Genomic DNA, 8,380 nt, shown 5'->3' on the forward strand with positions numbered 1-8,380 from the left:
TTTACTTTGGAAAATATATAACATAAAATTTGACATTGTAACCATTTTAACTGTACAAGCTAATAGTGTTAATTATATTCACAATATTGTGCAGTCTTCACCCTCTGTTTTAAATATTTCTTAAAAAGCACTTAAAGATTTTTGTATGACCCAAACACAAACTCTGTACCCATGTAGCAAATAATACTCATTCCTCCTCTCTCCCTGTCTTTAATAGACTCTGATCTACCTTTTTTCTACAATATACCTACTCTAGATATTTCATGTAAGTGGAATCATAAAATATTTGCCCTCTGATATCTCATTTATTCCACTTCTTACAATGTCTCCAAGGCTCACCCATGTTGAAGTGCGCCTCAGATCTTCAACTCCTCTTATGGTATAATAATATTTTATATATCGTATTTTGTTTATCCATTTGTCTTTTGAAGAACACTTTTGTTATTTCCACCTCTGGGCACTGTGAATAATGCTGCAATGCTGCGTGGAACATCACTGTACAGCTATCTGTTTGAGTCTGTGTTTTCAGTTCTTCTGGTTATATATATAGCAGTGGAATTGCTAGGTCATATGATAGTTTTAATTTTGAGTTTTTTGTTACTTTTTATGAGGAAGTGTCAGTGTGTTTTCTACCATAGCTGTATCTTTTTAGATTTCTTCCACTAATTTTTGAGGGTGTTAGGGTTTCAGTTTCTCCCAAGTTTTAAATTTTTTATGATTTGGTTTTGATTTGCATTTTCCTAATAATGAATGATACTGAGCATTATTTCATATGCTTATTGATCATTTGTATATGTTCTAAGAAATGTCTACTCAACATTTTTGCCCATTTTAAAATTGTGTTGACTTTTGGTAGTTGTTTATATATTCAGGATACTAGCCCTTTATCAGGTATATAATTAGCAAATATTTTTCCCATTTTGTAGATTGTCTTTTTTACATTCTTAATAATATACTTTGATGATTTTTTAAAATTTTTATGTGTCTGATTGTATTTTTTTTCTTTTGTTTCTTGTGTTTTTGGTGTCATTTTAAGAACCTGTTTCCCAATTCAAGCTCATGAAGATTGACCCCTGTATTTGCCTCTAAGGGTTGTACAGTTTAAGTGCACAAACCAATGATGATTATTTTTAGGTGATTGATTTGTTTAGAGTAAATTTTTGTAGATAGTGTGAGGTAGAGGTCCAACTTTGCTTTTTTGGATGTGGAAATCCAGTTGTCTCAGCATCATCTGTTGAAGATACTGTTATTTTCTCATTTAATTTGTCAGTCTTATCAAAAATTAATTGGTCAAAGATGTATGGGTTTATTTTTTGTATCTCTATTGTATTCCATTTGTCCATTTGTAGGTATTCAAGTGTTTTGATTACTGTAGCTTTGTAAGTCTTGAAATCAGGAATTGTGAGTCCACTAACTTTGTTCTTTTTCAAGATTGTTTTGTCTCTTGAAGGCCCCTTGCAATTTCATATTCATTTGACGTTTAGGTTTTTCATTTTGGCAATAAATCTGTTGGAATGTTTTATAGAGACTGTATTGAACCTGTACATTGCTTTGGGTAGTACTAACATGGCAACAATATTAAAACCTCCAATCCATGAATGTTGGATATCTTTCCATTTATTTGTGCCATTTTTATTTTTTTCAACAAGGTTTAGATGCTATTTAGAAACATAGTTGGTTCTGTATGTGATCTTGTACCCTTTAACATGGCTGACTGTGTCGATTAGCTCTAGTAGCTTTCTCGTCGATTCTTTGGGAATTTCTCTATGTAGAATCATGTCATCTGTGAATAGAAATACTTTGCTTCTTCCTTTCCAATTTGGATGCCTTTCATTTCCTTTTCTTTTCTAATTTCTCTGGCTAGAATTCCAGTAGAATGTTTAAGAGCAGGGGTGAAAATTTACATCCTTGTCTGGTTATGAATATTAAACGTTTTCCTGTTTCATGATGAGTATGATGTAAGCTGTAGAGTTTTCATAAGTAAGCTTTGTCATGTTAAGGAAGTTCCCTTTCATTGTGGTTTTCTAGTTTTTTTATCAGGAAGGGGTTGGATTTTATCAAATGTCTTTTTGCTTTGATTTATCATATGTGCTTTGTTGCCCTTTATTATATTGTGTTGTATTGTTTTCATTGATTTTTGATCTATAATTACCATAGCATTCTTGGGATGAATCTTACATGATCATTGTGTATTAGCCTTTCACTATACTTTTGCACTTCTTTTGCTAGTATTCTGTTGTGGATTTGTATATATATAGCTTTTTCATTTAATATATATATATAATGTATAATATATACACATACATATATAATTACTATTGGCTCAGTTTTTTTTATATATATAATATGTATAAAATAGGTATTGGTGCAGTTTTACTGTCTTGTGATGTCTTTATCTACCTTTGGTATCAGGACTATTTTGGTTCCATAGAATGGGTTAAGAACTGTTTCCTCTTTTCTGCTTATTTTCTTACATTGTCTAAGAAGAATTGATAGAATTATCTTTAAGAGTTTGGTAGAATTCCCCAGTGAAGCCATCTGATCCTGGCATGTCTTATTTCAAAGGTTTTGGATTAGTGATTCAATGTATTTGTTGTTATAGTCCTGCTGATATTTTCTATTTTCTCTTGAGTCAGTTAGGCAATTTTTGTGTTTCTAGGAATTTCTGAATTTCTGAATTTCGTGTAGGCTATCTATCTTGCTAGTGTAATATTTTCTTATTTTTTTTTTGTTTCTTTGAGGTCAGTTCTATTGGTTACTGATTGTGGTGTACTGAAGTCTCCAATCATTGTTGTAGAATTGTCTGTTTTTACCTTCGATTATGTCAATGTTTGCTCATTTTGGGGGGCCTTTATTTGTTGTTGTATGTAAGTTTACAATTGTTATAGTTCTTGATGAAGTGACCCTTTTATGTATTTATGTTTTTGGACACAATATTTGTGTCCAACATATTATTGGGTGGTTTTTCTTACCAATTCTACGAATCTCTGGGTTTTTTGTTTGTTTGTTTGTTTGTTTGCTCTTGAAAAGATTCCACACAATATTGTTTATATTTGGCATTTTCCCACATGGTCATATTCTCTTTGGTGAAAACTAGAAGGACTTGGTCTTCCATTCTCTGGTCAACTATAAGATGTCTTGGGATAAAGTACTCAGTGCATTGATATCAATGAGCAACCTCAGAAACCTTGAAAGAGGAAAAACAAAAAAACAGTGACACATCCAGGACCTCCACTTTGAAGAGACATTGACTACCAGTAAAGTTTATGTAATCACCAAATTATGAAAAAAATTCTTTTTAGTTAGGACTTTTCAGTAAGTTATAACTTCTATTATAACAGCTATCAGTAAGCAGGACAGAGAAACATTAATAGTGTTGAGATTCAAAACTCAAATTTTATATTTATGTTCAAATATAAAATATTAACTAGATATTTTACATTCTGTTTTCATGATGTCTTCAATCTCTGTTTCTCTGATTAGGGAATTTAATTAATTTACATTTGAAATAATTACTGGTAAGGAAATATTTACTTCTCTCATTTTGCTATGTTTTTTCTTGTATGTCTTATGCCTTGTTTGTCCCTTATTTCCTTCATTATTGCCTTCTTTTGTATTTAGTTAATTTTTGATGATAAATCATTTTTACTCTATTCATTTCTTCCATGTATATTCTATGAATATTTTCTTTGTGTTTATGATGGGAACTATATTTATCATACTAAACACATAACAACATAATTTGAATTGACAATGATTAAAATTCTATAGCATACAAAATTTCTACTCCTAAATGGTATAATCCTTCATTCTATGTTACCATCAAAAACTACAGCTTCATACTTTGTGTATCCAATAACATAAATTTATAAATATTTGTATGCATTTCTGTTTTACACATTTTTTAAGAAATACAAAATAGAGTGAGAAACCAAAAATAAAGTAATGCTAGTTTTTTATAGTTCTGTGTATTTACCTTTACTAAGACCTTTACTTACATGATTTTGAAATACTGTAAACTGTCCTTTCATTTCAATTGGAAGGATTCTCTTTAGCTTTTCCTCTAGGCCAGATCTGATGGTAGCAGTGTCTTCCATCCTTTTTTTTTTTTTTTTTAAAATCTGAGAATTTCTGAATACGTCTCTTAATTTTAACTACAATCTTGCTGGATATAGAATTTTTGGTTGATTTTTTTTTATCAAATAAGATTCTTTTATAATAAAAGAGTTTCAACATTTTATGCTATTCCCTTACCTTCTTACCACCATAGTTTCTGATTATATTTGGGCTATGAATCTTATTGCAGATCCCTTCTTAGTGATAAGTTTCTTCTCTCTTGTTGCTTTCAAGATCCTCTCTTTGCCTTTGTTTTTCAGTGTATGAAATGTGTCTGAATGTATAATTAAATTTTCCACCTTGAAGTTTGTTAAGCTTTTTAGACTTGTCGATTCATGTATTTTATTAAAGTTGGTAAGTTTGAGAAGTTGAATATTCTTTATTTGTTTTTTATTTTTTATTTTTATTATACTTTAAGTTATAGGGTACATGTGCATAACGTGCAGGTTTGTTACATATGTATACTTGTCCCATGTTGGTGTGCTGCACCCATCAACTCATCAGCACCCATCAACTTGTCATTTACATCAGGTATAACTCCCAATGCAATCCCTCCCTCCTCCCCTCTCCCCGCGATAGGCCCTGATGTGTGATGTTCCCCTTCCCGAGTCCAAGTGATCTCATTGTTCAGTTCCCACCTATGCGTGAGAACATGCGGTGTTTGGTTTTCTGTTCTTGCAATAGTTTGCTGAGAATGATGGTTTCCAGCTGCATCCATGTCCCTACCAAGGACACAAACTCATCCTTTTTTATGGCTGCATAGTATTCCATGGTGTATATGTGCCACATTTTCTTAATCCAGTCTGTCACAGATGGACATTTGGGTTGATTCCAAGTCTTTGCTATTGTGAATAGTGCCGCAATAAACATACGTGTGCATGTGTCTTTATAGCAGAATAATTTATAATCCTTTGGGTATATACCCAGTAATGGGATGGCTAGGTCTTTAAATATTATTTCAACCCCATTTTCTCTGTTTTCTCTGGGACTTAGATAATGCATATGTTAATCCACTTGAAGGTTTTCTAGAGGGTCTTAACATTCTGTTCACTTTTCCTATTTCTTTTTCTTTTTTAAACCCAGTAACTTCACCTGTCCTATGTTTAAGTCCACGCTGTTTTTCCTTTGCCTGATCAAATCTGTTGTTGAACACCTCTAGTGATTTTTTATTTCAGTTACTATAACTTTACTTCAATAACTTTTGTTGTATTCTCTATTATAATTTCTGTTTTTACTGATATCATAATTTTTTCATAAATCCTTTTTTCTGTTTTTGTTTCTTGTAGTTCTCTATGTTTTCCCTTAGCTTTTTAAACATATTTAAACAGTTGTTTAAAAATATTTTTCCAGTATGTGTGATGCCTGACTTCCTCTGATATGGTTTATTTCAATTTATTTTTTTTCCTTTTTACTCATTGCTATTACTTTATATGTCTTGTGGGTTTTTGTTGAAAATTGGACATTTACATATTATAATACAATGACTTAGGCAATCAAACTCTATTCCTTTCCTAAGGTTTGTTATGTTTTCAATTGTTGAAGTCTGTGCTAGTCTATTTGTTTAGTTACTTGTGCAAACTATTTTTTGCCAAGACTTTTTGCTTGTTGTTTTTTTTTTTTTTTTGTGACCATTAAATTATCTGTTCATTCAGCTAATGTCTGACTAATGTTTTGACAGATATTTCCTTGACCTCTAGGAGCTAAAATAAAGATAAAACAAAACAAAAGTACAAAACACAGCAAATCAAATATTAGAAAATAATTACATAAGAAAAAAGCTTTAGTGTTTGGAGATTGTCTCTGAGCTGTGACACTTTCATCATTTAGCCAGCCTTGCACTGAGCTTAAGCATCAGCTCAGGGTGAAAATACAGAGTTTTCTCTGTTCAGTTATTAACATGTGTCTTGCCTTGGTCATGTGCTTGGCTTTATAAATCCCCCTGTATATACAAGTTCTTTTGAATATCCTGATTTTCCAAAGAATTTCTTCCTATATTTTAAGCAGTCTATTTTATGTCACAACTGTTAATTTTTTACCTCAAACATCTGTTTGTCTGCCTTGCTCATTTTTGAGCAATACCTGATTCTGTAGCCTGAGATCCAAAACAGTGATGACTGCTTTTCATGATTTCTTCAGGTAGTCCCCAGACACAATAGAACAGACATAAACAATAATTTGTGAATAAGGTCCCTTTGACTTTCTTCAGAGTAAAGGACCAGGATTCTGAACTGGGTACACAGGGTGCTACTGCTTTAAGACTGCTGTTATGCTGGTGAAAGATTGGACAAGGCAAGTAAAAATGCCGCAAGCGTCTTTCTACCATCTTAAGTTGCAATTTTCTTAATTTAGCATTCATTTGGTTGAGGTAAATCTTTGACTATTTACCAGAGTTGGTCAAAGTTGGTTCTGACAATTTCTACGGGATAACAAGAGCTTGGCACTGCCTACTCTACTGATATAATTCTATACGGTTCTTGTTTTCTCTTGATAAGTATCTTGGTAGTGGAAAGAAGAAACATTTTGATCATGATGTGAACAAGGATGTTTATAGAATTTTAGAATATTTTCATTTTAAAATGTTTTCAATATCACAAATCTGATTGTCATAATTGTTAAGTGAATGAATTTACTTTGAGTTCACTAGCCTTATTTGTTAGGTGATTTGTCTCACGTGTTTCACTTACTTCTTGCCCAAACTATCAATGGCTCCTCTTTTATTTTTTAGTGACCTTGATTTTTTATTTCTCTTTTTACATTTAAAATTCAGTTCCAGGACTTAATGTCTATCACTTACCTGTGTCTCCTTAACTAACCCATAAGCCAGCCTTTCTATAATTAGTATATTACTAACTTCTGGAACCTTACTCCCACAAAGCAGAATTCCAAAATGTCACTTAATCGAATTACCAGTAAATACATTTTTCTCTATCTAGGTTAATAACCATTGTTTATTTGCCCCTATGATGACAGTGGCCCTTTGATGACTAAAAATTAAAAATGACCACAAAAAATTTAAACTTCAATCCTTTGCAAAAGAATGCATTGTTTATCTATATGCATAAATTATTCACAAACTTTAGTAAAATAGCTTATATGTGAATTCATGTACAAGCCAACAATTAATACTCTATGTTGTTACAGCGTACATGCAGGTCAATAGGGACTCACCGAGTATCTATGGATACATTACTTTAAACTGTTTTTTGTTTGTTTGTTTTTAAGGAAAAGGAGCATTGGATGTGTCTATTATGACATAAAATAGCATTTCATAAGTCTTAGAGCATTTAAGACATGCAAAGTTCTAGAAAAAATGAAAGCAATAGAGTGGATCAGAATTATTTTTCCAGATCAAGTTAATAAAGTTGGTGCATTAAAAGTCTTAAGTTATCACATTTAACAATTTAGACATAAAACATTTAACTGAATACATTTAGAAACATTTTTGAATCATTTTTTGAATGAATTTTTGAGTGGAGTGGCTTAAAAAATGTCCTCAAGAATCTCCAGTTCCTAAAAGCTGTTTATTGTATTTTTAAATGGAATATTTCCAAAATTTATGACTTCTTTTATCAAACATTTTCAATTCTATAACTATTTGTTAAGCATTTAATATGGCCTGGGTATGATACTCTTTATTGTGAATACAGAGATAACAGACCAAAGACCTCCCAAATGTTGATATCTGTATGGTATTTAAATGTGTGAACCCATATATTTACATAAGAATTAATATTGTTACGTCATTTAGGACCACAACTCTTTGGAAACAGAGTACAGATCAACCCAATGACCACTGAACAAGAAAGATGGAAAAACATTTATACAATGGTGCTGCTTAAAACGAGTAAGGTTTAATAAAATCCTCAAATCATAATTCTAATTATGGAAACACAAGATTCGACATTTGCATTTTGAATCCACTCTTAGTATTTTACCACATCAACTCAAATTACTTTTCCTGAGCTCTATACTCCATGTACCCTTGTATTATTTTTAGAAATATGTATCTTCATCTCTTTAAAATTCCTTTCATATCAGGCTTTTTTTTTCCTTTTTTTAAAATTATACTTTAATTTTATTAAAGTATAATGTTCTGGGGTACATGTGCACAATGTGCAGGTTTGTTACATAGGTATACATGTGCCATGTTGGTTTGCTGCACCCATCAACTCGTCATTTACATTAGGTATTTCTCCTAATGTTACCCCTCCCCCAGCCCCCTACCCCCTGACTGGCCGTGGCGTGTGCTATGCCCCGCCCAGTG

Source organism: Colobus angolensis, unplaced genomic scaffold, assembly GCF_000951035.1.
Source record: "Colobus angolensis palliatus isolate OR3802 unplaced genomic scaffold, Cang.pa_1.0 Scaffold611, whole genome shotgun sequence".
NCBI classification, from domain to species: Eukaryota; Metazoa; Chordata; class Mammalia; order Primates; family Cercopithecidae; genus Colobus; species Colobus angolensis.